Here is an 18,245-nt window from a genome sequence, read left to right as displayed (position 1 = left end):
TGAACTTTGACTAGTTATAGCTTTGTCTTCAGTTGATTCATCTGAATCACAGTCTTGTGATTTTTTTTTATTCCTTTTCTAATCAGTACTTGGGTTTTCTTTATCAGCTCAATGGAACTTTGAAATAAAAAAATGAACTGTTGAAGAACCAGCTATTAAATGGCATCAACACAACACTATTAATATTTAACATAGTAAGCATAAAATGATTACTATTCAATTATTAACTTTGTTTTCCTTCTTTTTACACATGCTTTTATGACTTGCCTGCTACTGAAATGTGGACGCGTTACAATGATCTGATGATGGTCATATGGAAACATTGTGGTAAGTTCTGAAAATATTGTGAAATAAGAATATTGCATGAAGTTAAGAGGACAGTTGGTAAAAGAAAATGTGTACTCAACAATGAACATTGTTTTAAAATTTTGGTTAAGTACATTTGGCTTTTAGTGTGTAATTTAAAATTTTATTGCCAGTTTTTTCAATAGTGTAAACATACTGAATAGACATTCCTGTTCTGTGAAATCAACTAGATGTTGCTATAGGATGTTTTATATACTTTTCTATGCGAGGATGAAGCATTATAAAATACAAATATGTGTAAAGTGGTATGCTCTTTCATAATCTAGCTGTATTTCTAAGTGCTATTTAATTTATAGGTAAAAATGGGGCATTGTGGATTTGAAGCTTAATGGTGCTCATCTATCATGGTGATTGAGGTATGACTTCATACTTCTTTGGGATTAAATCCAAGCTTCTAAGTGAAGTGTTATCAGTGCCTGAACAATATGATCCTGGAAGCTAATATTCTCTTTGACTGTTACTCAGGATTTTTTTTTTTGCTACTTTTTTGATACATAATGAGCTTCTAAATCATTTTGCTGAATAACAGATTCTAGCTAATTTCACATTCGAGTACCAATGACCTCTGCTTTAGATTTTTTTTTTGAAGTTGAAGAAAACTTGATTAGTTTGAGAAACTAATGACTCCTGACCTCAGGAAGATACATCTAGCATGTGACTTCATGTGAATTCACCTAGCAATATTTATTTTGGGTGGAGGGGTTGAAGGGAGAGGCAGAGGCAGAGGCAGATTTGATGTTACACTGCAGCTAATCTTAAAACTTAATCTTAAATTTGATACAGGATAATCCTGAAATGAAATAATATGCATGTCATATATCAGGTAGTAGAACAATAGTAAAATCAGATCAAAGAAATTCCAGGCTTGGATAACAAGCTAGGCAGCAGCTAACAGGGGTATGTTTTATGTCTGATAGCTATAAAGTTCATTAGTGAAATTGAAAAAAAAGATTAACTATAATAAGCAAATGCATCCAGTGGAAATATTATGCAATAGAAATAGGACTTAATGCAATATCATTTTAGAGCACTGGAAGTCCTAATTTATTTAAGTTTTCTGATCCAAATCCTGTATGATACGGGTTCTGAAATAGCTTGACAAAGAAACAAGTGACTTGCACCATCATTGAAACATCATCTGTGTTTTGTGCTTCATTTCTTTTTGAAAATTCTGAAGTAGAAAAAACCCTGCTTGATTGATTAAGTTTATTAATTGTTTTCTTTTTTCATGATCTATTGCAGGGGTGTCAAACTCGATTTCATTGAGGGCCGCATCAATGATGTGTTTGACTTCGGGGTGTGTGGGTGTAGCCAGGGTGGGTGTGGCCAACTCAGTGTCACTTGTGTAGGGGGCGCCTGGGATGACCTGAGTGCTCTGCCAGCAAAAATGGTCTCCCAAGCTCCATTTTCGGCTGTGACAGCCTTCTGCAACCCTCTGCCAGTGAAAACAGAGCTTGGGAGGGCTGCACGTGGCCTTCTTGAGCTCTGTTTTTGGCTGCGACCACCTCCTGCAACCTTCTGCCAGTGAAAATGGAACTTGGGAGGACCTTGTGTGGCCCTCCCGAGCTCTCTTTTCGCTGGCAGAGGCACTGTGGATCAGTCCTTCACTGTTTCCAGGGTGGCCCCATGGGCCAGATCTAAGCACCCCATGGGCCGGATCTAGCCCCCGGGCCTTGAGTTTGACACACCGATCTATTGAGTCACAAAAAACCTTCCAACAATTATGTAAATTTTTACCAAGGAATAAATTTTTACTGAGATTACTTGAATCAGTGCAGTAGGATGGGAATATATTACAATTTGAAAAATAAAACTAGGAATCAATAACATTGTCTCATTATGACAATGAGACAAGGCTGCATTAGTTGTGTTTGTAGAATAAAACAACTGATAATTAAATAGAAAGATAGAAAAAGGAAAAACAGAATATACAAAAGAAAATAAACTGTAAAGATTTACTAACTTTTGCAACTACTAACAATTTGATCTCATACAATGTTTGCCTGGATTGTTAGGTAATCAGGTCTAGTGATTAGTTTGGCAGCTGAGTGTTGATTGTTTAATGATTCAGTTCAAAGCAGCATGCCTTAGTCAATGACTGAAGAAAATTTCTTCTGTATGGCTAGAAGCTGATCAAGCTGAACAGTCTCACTGAGCATTAATTAGAGTGCGGGTCTGACTGCAAGAGAGATCTGTTTCTCATTTGCTTGGCACTAGAAGCTGGCTTACATTAATTGCTTACCAACTTTTAGGTCAAATTTCTAAAGGAGTTTGGTCATTTCCTGGCTACATCCAAACTTCTTGCCTATAAGAAGTCAGTGAGAGGTACAGCTCTTCATTTTATAGACCAAGAAAGCTGCAGTTTATAAATGGAATTAAACTAAGAGATATGCCATGTGTCACATTAATGTTGATAGTAAATATGCTATGAAAAACAGAAACATGTGGAGATCTGGTCATAGATAACTTACTAATGTACTATAAAACAAATGATTCAGGCTTGGATTTGTTATCTAAGATGCTATAAGTTTATACACTGAAAGTCATATTGGATACATATTTAACTCCTTTCAAAACTTTTTGAAAGTGCTATTGTTCCTCTGGATTTGGGATATAGAAAATTCTGGTTTTGTAGTGTGCTCATTTATCAGGTTTGTTTTGGTTAGGTAGAGGTACACTAGAGAAGAAGTTATCAGTTACTATACTTTTGGAACTTTACATTATGATGTTAACAGTTCATTAATTGTGTTGCTTATATTTAAGTTGCCGTGAGACTTTTGTATGTATCAGCAACAGAAATGCATAATGCTCAAATAGTGATACAGTCAAAATATTATATTTTTTAGGAGAAAAGGTTTTGCCCTATACTGCCTTATGATATCCACTGAATGGTACTCATCATTCTTTTAAAAGTTCACTTATAGTATGTACACTGTGGCAGAATTTTAGTTGAGCCAAAGTACTCCCAAATCTTGATTAGTAGGTGTTACATGGGAAGAAAGGGTCATAAAGCTTTTTTTTTTTTAAAAAAAGATCCCTGTATAAATTTTGTAAATTATTGGGGTACAATTAATACTTGACATTATTTGTGATGGTGGTAGAAAAGGGGAGAAATATTCATGGAAATAAAACTTTTTTTACTTGTACCCTTTTCTCGTATAAAATTGACAACAGATTTTTTCTGGGATAACAGTAACAAGTACAACAAACTGATGCATACTTCAGTCCATCATACATTGTGGTTGGATTTTCAGTTTCCCTATTGTAATAAAATCTTGAACAGTAGTTCTTTTTTAATTTTAAAACACTTTGACATGGTTAAATTAGTTGAAATATAGTATTGTGATTGCTAAAAGGTTAACAATAGACGCTCAAGAAAACATGTTTTAATATAACTCATGAGTCTTTTCTGGTGTTCTGTACTGTGTGGGTCATCTTAACATCTTGGTATCTTACTACTGATAGATTTTAAGATTAATGCATGAAATGAACTGAAACTTAAAAACAGCTGCCTGATGTGTTAATCAGAGCCTGATGGAATAAACAATGGAATTGTTGCTGTTTTAAAGTATCTATTTACCCAAAATAAGTCCCATACAGGGATTCAGTGTGTAACTAGAATGTACTTTTCTCTTGTAATGTTTTTTCCAACTTATCTTTTTCCAATATAACGATCTAAAGACTGATTTAGCCTTCCTAAATGAGATTTTGGTCCTTCATCCACCACTTCATTTGATGACTTTTTCCATTATTCCATCTGTTCTCAGGTACTCTCATTGGCCACATTTCCTGAGCTTGACCTGTGCTCCCTAGTTCTTAGCCATTGACCCAGGTTAAGAAAAAAATCAAGCCAGGAACCAGTAATTCTTGTCTCTAATGAGAAAAAGGGATTTTTCTGTTTTGTTTTTTTGTTTCTTATAAGGAAGTAATATGCAAATGTTGACTCTGTTCAAAGTTGCTTGCTCCGAAATAACATTTAAGTTGCATTTTCTTGCCTGTTAGCCCGAAGCATAAGATGCAGCAAACAAATCGTGCTGAAAAATTATTTTTGTATTTTTTTATATGTATAAAGATCATTGTTCCTTCTTATTCTTTTTGCATTTAAACCATAGCTGTTCTTTTCAAGTTGTTGGAGGGATAATAGTGCTGATGAATGAGTGTTTAGTCTGTCACATAAAAGATTAGCTTTAAAGAAAATGAAGCAAAGAAAATTACAGTGGCAAAGGTTTCTAAATTACACTTGCACAGGAAGATGTTCATGATAAGGAAGTAGTTAAATAGTTCAATTTGGAAAGAAACTGCAAGCTGTGGCCTACACTTTATGTGTCAGCATAATGAGGAAACAATTGATTCATAAGGTTAGTGGAGCATTGTAGATGCTAACAAAATAGAAAATCTAAGAGATAATTTAAAGCAATGAATCCTTTCTCTGTGTCTCCTTATGGAGAAATAAACGAGGCTGCCAGAGGCAGGTTGTGGAATTCCAAGGAGAAAGCAGCCAGAAAGGCAATTTACCACTGGTAAATCTAGCCTACCTTTTCCCTATTTTTCATATTAAACAAAACTTCCAGTTTATCAAAGTCATTGATCAGTTTCAGGGGTTCTGAAATTGATGGCCACAACATTTGAAGATTTTCACTTGGAAATGTATGAAGAGTATATGGTAAAGCATATAAATTAATGAAGGAAGTGAAAGAATGAAAAATAGATATATTGTGTATTAATGAAACTAAAGGAAAAGGAAAGGCTCTGAACTGAGTGAAAATTTTATGCTACGATCTAATAGAAAGAATTTGATGAATTTTCTTTTTACAACCCTATAATCCCTTGCTTCAGGGTGGGGTCAGGACGACTGAATGGAACTGAGCATTTGCTGGCTGGGTGCCCTTCCTGATGCCTATGCGGAGTTTGCAGCAGATACTTTCTCTTTGCGCTCTGATAGAGAAACATCTGTCACTACACATGTGGAAATAAAAATGTAGATTTAATTATAAATGAAATTTTTTAAAATGTGTAAATTGGAGTAATCTATATAATTGTAAGTATATAAAAATAGAAATTTATATGTAGATGATAATTATATACTCTTCAGTGAATGGTAGTATTAAAAATATATAAATAGAGAAATAACCAAGATAAAATTACATCACAGAGTACCAGAGAAGTGTGCGAAATTACACTAATGGGAAACATGAAGACAGTTGCCTGATAGAATGGTATATTCTATAGAGAGAGAGCAAATAAATCAAGTTTCAGATGTGGAGAAAAGGGCTGAATAAGAAGAGTTCAGCAAAAGTAATATAATTAAGCATCAAAATGATTCAGTGATTTGGAATGAAACTGATATAAAGAAATGCTGCAAGAACTATTCTAGAGATTTGGATGGGAAGGATAGTAATAAATCAAAGGGTAAAACTGAAAAAAAGTTATACACATCCAAGAACAATTATGAAAAGGAATTTATAAATGCTGCGAAAATGTTGAAAAATGGTAATGTTGAAAATATAGATCAGTGGTCCCCAACCTTTGAGGCTTGGAGGCCTAGCTGGTGGGGGAGAGGGAGGCGGTGCCAGTGGCGGACTTGCGCATGCACATGCACACGTGTTCTTGCATGACAGATGAGCTAGTGCACATGTGTGCAGCTTGATTTGTGCAAGCATGGACCAGTTGGTCTGTGCATGCACGTGCTACGGCCACCACTCACACGGCCCAATTCCTAATAGGCCGTGGCCCTGTACTGGGCCATGTCCTGACAGTAGGGGACCCCTGATATAGATGGTGTAATTACAAAAAATATTAAAATATGGATGTCATTTGCTTATGAGTTGGCTGTGAGACTTATTTATTAAATACTAAATCCGTTATCTGACAAGTTTGAAAATGCGATTGTTACTTTATGCATAAATAGCAAAAATAAATGCAAAATGTACAGGCCTCTTTCTCTCTCTGTTGTCTTCAGTGATCGTCTAGTTGTGTCAGTCCATATGTTGGCAAGTCTATTGCAGAAGTATTCGCTTATAAAATGTGTTTGGGAATATGTTCATCAGAATTCTGATTGAAAGGATATGAAAAGTGGCAAATTTGGAAAGGGCAGTGTGGTTTCTGCTGGTCAAATGGTATACAGGCCAGATATTAGCTTCTTAGCAATCCACTGAAAATGTATAAATATAGGATTTCGAAAAGAATTTCTTCCTGAGATCCACAAAAGAACAGAATATAACAGCTGAAAGAATACCATCTTCCTTGCTTAAATATCAGATTTTTTCTTCTATTTTTATATTTTAATAAACCTTATACATTATAATTAATCTTTACTTAACCTTGTATTTTGTTGCAAAACCATTCATTCAACCTCATTTTTGCATTTGTTAGCCATACTTTTAAATGTAATATGTATTGGATTAACAAAACCAGTATGAGAGGATAACCATGGAGGGAGAAATAATGTGAAGGACTAGAGTGAGGGGACAGTTCCTGAGGAAGGAGGAGGCAAATTCTAGAAATGGGTGCCAGACAAGAAACACCACAGCCAGGAGCTGAATGGGACACAGAGAAAGAAAGTAAGGACAGCCACTGTGAAGAATCTCCCAGGATATATCTGTTAGGTTGAAGTTATTAAAAGTTTAGTCTGACAATTCTGTCTATTACATGTAAGCTAATAAAGAACTGGTTTGTTCCACATCATTCTTGGGCTTAACCTACAAATTTTAATGTAATGCATTTATATTTAATAGGTTATATTTATTTATTTTCAAAATATCTGTTTGATGAAAATAAAAATATTTTTAGAGCCCAGTTTCAAAATATCCACATATTTTATAAAAGAAGCTAAGCAGAGCAGATCTGCTAAGTATTTTGATGGGAGACCTCCAGAAACCGTCAGGGCTATTGATTAACCTGGAAAATTGAAAAATATCTAGAAGAAAGCTAACCACTTCCATATTTTTGCCAAGAGCACTACATGGAGATGTTCATCAAGTCATTTGGATTTTAAATCAATCTGAAAGATTTTCCCTAATCTACTTCCTTGTTAGAAATTTAACTATCCCTTTGAGAGAATAAGATAAGTAAACTTGAGAAGCTAACAAATTTGGTATTTATATCTGCTGTCATCAAGGCATTGATCTGAAGGTATTACTGTGAAAATATAGAGGGCATTTTCATCCATAGTCTGTTTATCAGCCTTATACAGTATATATTCATTATCTTGCAGATCTAGATATTTTTTAGTAGCTTTAAATAATGCGAAAATAAATGAGAAGCCCTTCGTAACAACTGAGTATCTTTTGTAAAATAATTTTAATTCATAAATTAATATTTTGACTTTTTTCCATATTTCAGAAAATGGAGTAATGGAAAATCCCTTCTGCCAAATTTTATCACATAATTAAATTTAAAGTTATCTTTTTCCATAGATTTTGCTTCTGGAAACCTATCTTTAAGTCCATTGTAATAGTAGTTTACCCTGGGTTACAAGTAGCCCTTGACTTAGGACTGTAATTAAGCCTAGAATTAGAGTTGTCAGTCATGGCGGTCATTAAGTGGATCAACACATGACCGCACCCTATTTTATGACCTTTTCGGAAGCAGTCATTAAGTGAAGCAGTAGTAATTAAATGAATCCATTTTATTGAATGGGTATTTTTTTGCCAGAAACCAGAAGTAAATGGTGGAAGCCAGTAAAAAAAACACTAAAAATTGCAGTGTTTTCGCGTGACTGTGGCACACTGAAAATGGCTGCAAATACAAGCTGGTTCCCAGGCCCAAAATGTAATCACGTGACTGTAGTGTGTGTGCGTGCGTGCGTGCAGCTGTTAGAACTCCAGAATTGGGTCATATCTTTTTGTGGTTCCAAGACTGAATGGTCACTAAGTGACTGGTGATTAAACAAGGACTACTTGAACTTGCATTATGGTTGACTTTAATTCTGGTAAAACAGAATTAGTACAGTAATCCCTTTTGTCAGTTCTGAATTGGATGAAACAAAGGATTGACATTTTTCAAGTTAGTGACTTATTCTACCATGTAAAATATTTATTACTTACAGAAACTTCTTGGGGCTGTACCATTTCAACTCAAACCTGGGCATTCTTTTTTATCGCCTGCTCTATTTACACACAGGATCACTAATAAAAAAGAAGCTGTTTTGTTTGTCTCCTTTGTAGCTGCTTTGATCTCTCCACCAAGGAGAGATCTGTAGTTTCCCAATATCTTTTCACCAACCTATTGTTATTGCTACTGTTGCTAAAATGCAACTGCTAATCAGTTTTTCAGACTGCTGAATGTTAAGAACAGCTATCAAAGAAGCTTGCTGAGATAGGACTGCCATATCTGGCTGCAAAAGAAAACTCTACACAGATTGCACTTTGCATTGTAATTGTTGATATTCTCTCAGCTAAATACAGACTATATGGAAGCACTTGTTGTAATAGAAGAACACAGACTACAGTGGAATGTGGCCAGATTCCTCAGTTCACCCCTGCATTCATGCTTATCTTCATTTTCATTATGCAAAAGTGTCGGTGAGGTCAATGCCTGCTAAGTTCAAAGACTGAAATGATTTGCAGCAGTAGCACAACTAACAGCATAAGTATTACATGTATTATTCATAAAATGTGCCAGATTTTCCTAAAGTTTATAACCCAGTTGCATATGGCAATGTTTATCTCAGTTATGTCCCATCTTCTTTTGCACATGGAGGTGCACTTGAAAAGTTCCAGCTGTGGAACTTGGTGCAAAATGTAGCAAATGTAGCAATTAGGCTGCTAATCAGTACACGATCTTTGGATCGTGTGATGCTGAAAGACCTAGATTGATGTTTTCACAATTTAAGTGGTGGCATTGGCACTGGCCTTTGAAATCCTAAATGGTCTGACTAAGAGACCTTCTTTCTTTGTAAGCATCATCAAGACGCTTACAATTGCTACAATTGCAAATACAAACGCTATTGCTATTATATCACAGAAAGTATATTGTGAGACAGCCAAATAGCAACTCTGAATTACACATCTATTTGTCTAAACTACTCACATGTCCCTGCTGTCTGAAGCTTCTGAGTTTGGATAGAGAATTTTTCCTGCATTGTTCCAGGCTATCTTTGACCCTATTTTGTAAGGAAATCTTACAATGACATGTCTCATTTGCTAGACTTTTATATTAATTTGGTCCATTCTAACTTATATTTATTAATTAATTTATTTATGTCAGATGTAAATGCCTTATTCTCTAATATGTAAATAATGTATATATAGAACATCAGGGGTTAACTTATTCTTTAGACTTTAATGTATTCATAATTTACCACTCCCATTCCTGGCTCCACCCCTTGTATATATAAGGAGCCATCCTCCCCATTTTCTTTGCTTCTATCTTGAATATTCAGCGAATATAGAATGCCTATTATGATTAAAGAGAAATATATTTAAATCTATAACTTCTATTATCTTTATTGAGTCTGATCCTGAAAATATTGCAACAAGCTGGTAGCAGAGGATGGTTAATTGACTCGATAAGTAATTAAAAATGTCCAAGAAAGATAGGCCCAACACCAGGGCCTACAGCAAAGAAATAGAAACTGATCAAGAGATGATCAACGAATCCACTAATGCGATTTCGAGAGAATCCGAAGAATACACCACTGAAGAAGAAGAACTGATGAGTGAAAATAACGACCAGGAAGAAATTGAGATAGAAAATAACGAACTCAGGTCAGAGATATTAAAGATACTAAAAAGCCAAAAGAATGATGAAAGCCTCATCGCGGACCTCCAAGAGATGCTGAGGAACAGCGGAGCAGCGAGAGAGAAAAACGTCATTAAAGAAAAACCCAAAGATCAAAAAACTGTGAGTGAAATGACTACTGAGAAAATAGTTGTAAAAAAGAAAAGATGTGACCTCGCGCGAAATTTTGAATGGCAGCCATCTTGGTTTCAACGAACTTCAAAAGAGAGTGAAGCAGAGCCAATCAAAACGCTCAGTTCAAAATTTCTGGCGCGAAAAACGCTATCAGACGAAGAAAGTGAAAAAGAAGTCTCAAAATCTTCAGATGAATCAAAATCAGAAAGTGAAGACGATTTAACAAAGTCTCAAGTAAAGTCAGCAATGAAAACGCTTTTTGCTGCTTTTGGGCCAAGATTGAAAATTTCCAAGACATCAACGAAGAAGCAAGAAATCAAACCGACAACTCAAGACCTACACGCTCCCATCCTGACTTCGAAAACGACGACACCCGAGCCCAGAGAGCCATGCCGATTCCGTCCTACACCGCAGACAGAATCGAGTGCCAGCGCACACAAGAGAAAGAGAAGAACCGTCGCCATCACCAAAGCCCCAAAAACCGAGCCAGAGACCGACTCATCTGAAGAGGAGCGGATCGAGAGAGCTGAAATGGAGAGAACCTTCCACAACGGCGCCAAAGAAGAAATGAGCAACGCGCATGTGCAAAACTACGTAGACGGACCCGAAAGACTTGAACTGGCCAGAGAACCGCGCAGACTCGTTACAAGCATCCCAATGCCGTTCTGTAATTTCCTGCACTTGAGAGACCACGGACTGCCTCAGGTTGTAAGTAATGGACAAAATAATGTGGGGAACTTACCCAGTGACTTCCCAAAACTTAGAGTTGATGGCATTAATTTACAAGAGTGGTACCAACAGCTTCAGGTTATTTTCATGAAAGAAAATTTACTATTCTTTATAACTAGTCCTCCAAGAAGACCTTGGACTTTAAAAATAGATTGTTTACATCATAGAGCATTTTTCATAATAATTTCTAGCGTGTCTCCTGCAATGTATCATAGCATCAAACCAAACCTAACTGTATCAGAAATAATTCAATGCATGTTTAATCTATTTCACAGCGATAGCGTAGCCACAACCACAAGAATGTCTAAGGATTTCTTTTCTTCTAGAGTGAAACCAGGGGTTTCTATAAGTGAGCATTTGATAAATCTAAACAAAATAAGAGCTGAGCTGCAATTGAGGGGGGAAGTGATTTCAGATCAAACAATGAAAAGTGTTATTATCAATTCACTTGATCCATCATGGGATAGCTTTATGTCACACTTAGATACCATTAATTTGGGATATTTATCAATAGAAAGTCTATCTAACAAATTGATAGCAGAAGACAATTCAAAAAAAAATCGTTCCAGTAACCAAACAGAACACAAATCTTTTAGGAAAGTAGTCTTTCAAGATAAATATAATGAGGCCTTTAGATGCCACAATTGTGGATCCAGGGAACACAGTAGAAGAGACTGTCCCAAAGTCCCAAGGGAGAGACATAGGCCAGAATATAGGAGCAAATACAATTACAGACAATCTTCCACAGATAGACACAAATATAGAAGTCCACCAAATTACAGAGAAAGTAGAGGGGGTAGAGAAAATTCAAAAGAGAGAAAATCTGGGTCACTAAATGGGCTAAATAAACAAGACAGCACCAGAACACAACAAGATGAGAACAATAATTGGCTTATTGATTCTGGTGCAACAAATCACACCACTAACAACAAAAGCATATTATCTTCATTTACAGAAGATAAGTTTGTGATAAAGGTAGCTAATCAAGAAAAGGTTCAAGTATTAGGCAGAGGAAATGTGACCTTGCCTGGTTTAGGGAAAATAGAGGGGGTATTATTAATCCCAGAAATACCTCACAACATACTGAGTGCTATAAAACTAAGCAGAGAATCTGACATCAATATAGTTTTCTCAAAGGGGAAAGCAACTATAGAAAAGAACAAAACAAATGTAGGTACTGTGATGATAAAAGGGGGTCTACCCTATCTGATAACCAAAGAAAGATGGTTACATAACATTGATTCAAATATGGAAGATTGTATTGAAGCAGATGATGAAAATGTCAGTAACAGTGACAATGATGAATGTAAAATAACTCATGATAACAAAAATACACACAATGAGAAGAAACCAAAAATAGGTAAACCAATTCATGATGAGTGTGCTCACATCTTACATAGGAAGTTAGGACATGCAAGCTTTCCCGTAGTACAAAAAATGACTGAACACGCAGAAGGTGTCAAAATAAAAAATTGTGAAAATTATTTGGAATGCTCAGTATGTAAATCCACCAAACTAAAAACCAGTCCCAGACCAAAAAAATCTAACAGATCAACTAACAATATTTTTGATTTGGTACATATGGACTTAGTTGGTCCATTAACTCCATCAATTACCTATAGAAAACGTTACTTCCTAACAATAGTGGATGATTACAGTCGCTATGGTTTTGTTTACACATTAAAGCACAAGGATGAAACCTTTCAAAAATTTAAGGAATTCTACAAACGCATAGAAACACAGCATAATATCAGAATAAAACAAATTATGACAGATAGGGGATGTGAATTCATGTCTAAAGAATTCTCCCAATGGTTAAAGGATAGAGGGATGCTACATTTCACGTCCAATCCATTTTCTGCATTTCAAAATGGGATTGCAGAGAGAAAGAATTCCACACTACAAACCATGATTAGATGCACATTAGAGGATGCTGGTTTAGGCAAACAATTTTGGTCAGAAGCCTTACATTATTCAAATTACACTCAAAATAGAACATGGTCCAGTATTGTGAATAAGACACCATATGAGGTGATGTACAATAGAAAACCCAAATTAGCACACATGCACATATTTGGAGTTACTGCAGACGTACACATACCTAAACAATTGAGGAGAAAGGGAGAAAACGTATCCAGGAGATTAAGATTCATGGGATACGAAACTGGAACCAAAGGGTACAGATTCATTGATAATAATAACAAATTTATAGTATCCAGAACAGCTGTGTTCCATGAGCAGGCCAATTGGTCTAAATTGCACCTTAATGAAATATTTCCTAATAAAAGCAAAGATAATATATCTTGCGAGGAAGGAACAACAGAAAATCAAAATATTAACAAAAGTAAGAACAAAACCAAAACTTGGACAAATAGTCAGCATAAAATAAAGACAGACACATTAACAAAAAAGGAAGCCAGATATTTGCATGACAACCATAGCAAACCTGAAAGAAATATTAGAAACAATAGAAACCAAATACCAAATAAATACAAAGATTACATAATGCATATGGATGGAGAACAAATAACACCTAATACATATGAGGAAGTATTGAAACTTCCCCGTGAAGAAAGAGAAAAATGGGAACTAGCTATGGAAAAAGAGATGGAAAGTTTACAAGGATTAAATGTATTCACACCTGCGATCGCACCTAAGGATAAAACAATTATAGGTACCAGGTGGATTTATAAAATTAAGAATTTAGAAGGAGGTAATACCTTATACAAGGCCAGACTAGTTGCACAAGGTTATGCACAAAAATATCCAGAAGACTATACTGACACTTATTCACCAACAGTGAGAACAGAGAGTGTCAAAACAGCTCTTGTAGTAGCATCTGCACTCAATCTGGACGTGTTTCAATATGACATACAGACTGCATACTTACACGCAAAATTAGATAAGGAAATATATGTAAGAGCACCACACAGTCAATACACTAATAAGAACGAAATTTGGTTATTAAATAAGAGTCTGTACGGATTGAAGCAATCTGGCAAAAGATGGTACGATTGTTTGGTAAAAGTACTTAAGACTATGGATTTCAACGCCACCACTGCTGATAACTGTTTCTTTGTAAAAAAGAGTAATGATCATATTGAATTTGTATTAATTTATGTGGATGATATTTTATATATTGGAAAGCATAAAGAGAGCAGGGAAATCTTTGTAAATAAGTTAAACGAACATTTCTCATTGAAATCACTAGGTAGAGTGAATAAATACCTTGGTGTACAAATTAACAAAACTAAAAGGGGATTCAAACTTACTCAGAAAGATAAAATCATTGAACTCCTAAACAAATGTAACTTAAATAATGCCAAAACATGTGACACACCTATGCAAACTGATTTTCTTAGAAACACTGATGAATCTTCCCCCGAGTTTAAAGACAACACATTTTACAGATCAGTTATAGGTTCGCTCCTTTATATATCTAATTGGACTAGGCCAGATATTGCATTACCTCTCAATTTATTGTCAAGATATGTTAGCAAACCAACCTTGTATCATTGGGAAGCTGTCAAAAGAATTTTAAGATATCTGAAAAGTACATTAGATTTTTGTTTAATATTGGAACCAAATAATGACAAAGAACCAAAAATTACTTGTTATGCTGATGCAGATTGGGCTGGTGATACATCATGCAGAAAGAGTACCTCTGGTTATGTTTTTCTATTGAACGATTGTCCAGTTTACTGGTATACTGGTAAACAAGAACTGGTAGCCACTTCTACCACAGAAGCGGAATATGTTTGCTTGTCTAAAGCTGCAAATAACCTTGTATGGTTCAATGATTTGATCACAGATGTTTGGAAGAAACCTACTTTACCATTTATTATGCATGAAGACAATAAAGCGGCCATTGAAATATCTAGATCCGATGCAATTGGACAAAGGTCCAGGCATATTGATATTAAATTTAAGCACGTGAGACAACTATCTCAAGACGGATTCATCAAAGCAATACATTGTGATACTTCTGAACAATTAGCTGATATATTAACAAAACCCTTACCTTCTAAACAACACAAATATTTAACTTCTAAATTATATGTATTATATTGTCCTGAATCTGAATGTAACTGGTGTTGTATAACGAACCGGCATTTAGAGGGGGATTTGTCAGATGTAAATGCCTTATTCTCTAATATGTAAATAATGTATATATAGAACATCAGGGGTTAACTTATTCTTTAGACTTTAATGTATTCATAATTTACCACTCCCATTCCTGGCTCCACCCCTTGTATATATAAGGAGCCATCCTCCCCATTTTCTTTGCTTCTATCTTGAATATTCAGCGAATATAGAATGCCTATTATGATTAAAGAGAAATATATTTAAATCTATAACTTCTATTATCTTTATTGAGTCTGATCCTGAAAATATTGCAACAATTTATTAATGAGATTTATATGCTGCTCTATCTCCAGCCAGACTCAAGGCGGCTCACAACAGTTAAGAAACATCTAATAAAAAGTTTAAAAATTGAATCCAAATGTCATAATTTAACAGTTAAAAGTACAATTAAGACTAACAAGTTAAAATTAAATTAGAATTAAAACCCCATCAGTCCAGGCCGGCCAAACAAAACAGCCACATTTTCAGGACGCAGCGGAAAAAGCGGAGGTCGGGGGCCACCCGGAGCTCCAGGGGCAGTTGATTCCAAAGGGTAGCTGCGCCCACAGAGAAAGCCCTCCCCCTGGGGGTCGCCAGCCAACACTTTCTGGCTGATGGCACCCTGAAGAGGCCCTCTCTGTGGGAACGCACCGGGCGATGGGAAGCTGTTGCTGGCTGCAGATGGTCCCCCAAATATCCCGGGCCTAAGCCATGTAGGGCCTTATAGGTAATCACTTGAATCATCTTGAAATTTGAATTTTTTATGGTCTGTTGGCCACCTGGGACTGGCCAAAGCAGAAAGGGAGAATGTAAACTATTGTTTTAAAGAATCCTGTGATATGTCAAACATATATTGTACAACAGTCTTTCAATATTTAAAATTAAGACTATTGTGCATCATACCAGGGTTGTTTGTAACCGATCTATTCCTCCATCCAATTTATTTTTTTATCATAATACTGTTCTTTTTCTCAGTTGTGGGTAGATGTAAAAGACATTCTTAATCATTAAGTTTATATCTTTTCCTCTGCATCGTGATCCCAGTCTGGATTGAATCACCATGCATTAAATAAATTGGAAGAAGAGGCTGTATTTTACATATTGCATAATGTGCCTTCAGGATGACAAATGCAGTTAGTAAATTACATCATTCTAGAGAAAAATATTTGAATGCTGAGCAAGAGGCATCTGTGGCTGATTTTTATTTATATTCAGATATTCCAGATTAGGACTGAAACATTATTTTATTTTTCTTTCAACTCAATGGAATGTTGAATTTCTGTCAGTAGGGCAATTCTTCAAAACTCAACAGAATGGATTTTCTATTACTGGGGGAAAAAAACCAGTAATAGAAATATCAAGCTATTTAGGCAGGGCTGTGGAGGGGAAAAAAATCCTGAAATTTCCCTCAATGCATCTCTATGGGAGATGCAGTTGAAGAGTAGTTCTCCTGATTATATGACGATCCAGAATGGTGTGTATGCTCTGTGATTTCCATTGCACATATACCCCGAGAAACACATGGCCACAATATGCAGCTTTTTTATGATTCAAATGCCTCCGGTGGCCACGGCTGGTAAAGGGAATGGAAAGAATTCTAGAAACTATGTTCTGCATGCTTTGCCTATATTTTTCTTTGGGGGGGGGCTTAATTTATTTTTGGATAAGAAGAGTTACCAGTAGCCATAAATAAAATCTCTTTTGAGAAAGTAAAATTTATAAATTATTTATTGTCTTTATTGTCTATGGTGGTGCAGTGATTAGGATGCAGTGTTGCAGGCTAATTCTGCTGACTGCCAGCAGTCTGATCCTCACCAGCTCAAGGTTGACTCAGTCTTCCATTCTTCCAAGATTGGTAAAATGAGGACCTAGATTGTTGGGGGCAATATGTTGACTCTGTAAACTGCTTAGAGAATGCTGTAAAGCACTGTGAAATGGTATATAAGTCTACGTGCTATTGCTATTATATCACAGAAAGTATATTGTGAGACAGCCAAATAGCAACTCTGAATTACACATCTATTTGTCTAAACTACTCACATATATCAGTGAATGCAGACTGGTTTCTTCAGGTGAATGAATGAACATATGGTTATTTTTCAATATAACTTTTTTTTTTTTTACATTTCATAGTATTAGTTCTGATATTGTTTCATATTTCCACATCCCAGAGTTGATGGGAGGGAATTTGAATTTGAATATTTGAATATGAGCCGAGGTGGCGGAGTGGTTAGGATGCAGTACTGCAGCTACTTCAGCTGACTGCTAGTTCAGCAGATCAGCGGATCAAATCTCACCCGCTCAAGGTTGACTCAGCCTTCCATCCTTCCGAGGTGGGTAAAATGAGGACCCAGATTGTTGGGGGCAATATGCTATTTAGTATACTGTCTTTGGTGTAAGCCGCCCAGAGTCCTCGGAGAGTGGGCGGCATAGAAATATGAATAATAAAATAAAATAAAATAAATAAATTTGATTAATCAGAGAGTAACAAGGGGAGTTGCATTGTTCACATGAAATGTATTCATAATCATCCAAGGAGTTCCCTTCTGCTTTTGTAATTTTCCCATTGTATAATGGGCTTATGATGCTATGATTGATGCCAAATGAAGTAATATTGCCCTGATAGAGTTATCATTGCCTTCTTTTTTTAAATATTCAGAGACTGGGTTGGAAAAGAGTGAGTTGTTGCCTTGGTAGTTCAGTGTGTCGTCAGTTCTATAAATATCCATCTTATTTAATTCACTTGTATAACTTTTTCACTTTTGTATTTTCATCATATGGCACTTCAAAACCACATATGCTAAATACTTGCTGTTCCTTTTTATAAAAGCTACTGAAGGAAAATGTGAATTTCCATACAGAACATTTTATTTTACTTTTATCTGACATTTATGATAGTATTTGGAGGCTAAGGTAGGTGAAACTGGTGGTTAAACATTTAACAACTGGTACAGATAATAATTCGTAATGATTATTAGATAAGAGTGTAGTTTTTAAAGTTATTTTGAAGACTATTTCAAATTCAGCCTTGAGAGACTGGCTCTACCTAGTGTTTTACTAAAATTACAATTGTTGAATTACAGTTTTCAACAATAAAGATAAAAAACGGGACACAATCATACATACAAATCTAGTTATTGTACTCATTGTTGATTGGTGTGTCTCTGTGG

At 35.6% G+C, this 18,245-nt stretch overlaps 1 protein-coding gene across 11 annotated transcripts in view; it reads left to right on the top strand.

The window, feature by feature from the left end:
* Positions 1-18,245, top strand: part of EPB41L3 (erythrocyte membrane protein band 4.1 like 3) — a 188,713-nt gene that overhangs the window by 50,959 nt on the left and 119,509 nt on the right. For 9 of the 11 annotated variants that reach the window (XM_070940610.1, XM_070940608.1, XM_070940618.1 and 6 more), the window contains exon 1: positions 308-327. The exons of the other annotated variants lie outside the window; for them this stretch is intronic. The gene's annotated coding sequence lies outside the window, so the exon portion shown is untranslated. Of the gene's footprint in view, positions 1-307; positions 328-18,245 lie in introns of those variants that run through there. 11 annotated transcript variants of the gene reach the window in all.

The sequence above is a fragment of the Pituophis catenifer genome, unplaced genomic scaffold, assembly GCF_029215685.1.
Source record: "Pituophis catenifer annectens isolate HBS135680 unplaced genomic scaffold, rPitCat1.0.hap2 SCAF_3, whole genome shotgun sequence".
NCBI lineage: Eukaryota > Metazoa > Chordata > Lepidosauria > Squamata > Colubridae > Pituophis > Pituophis catenifer.
This window is presented reverse-complemented; position numbering and strand designations above follow the sequence as displayed.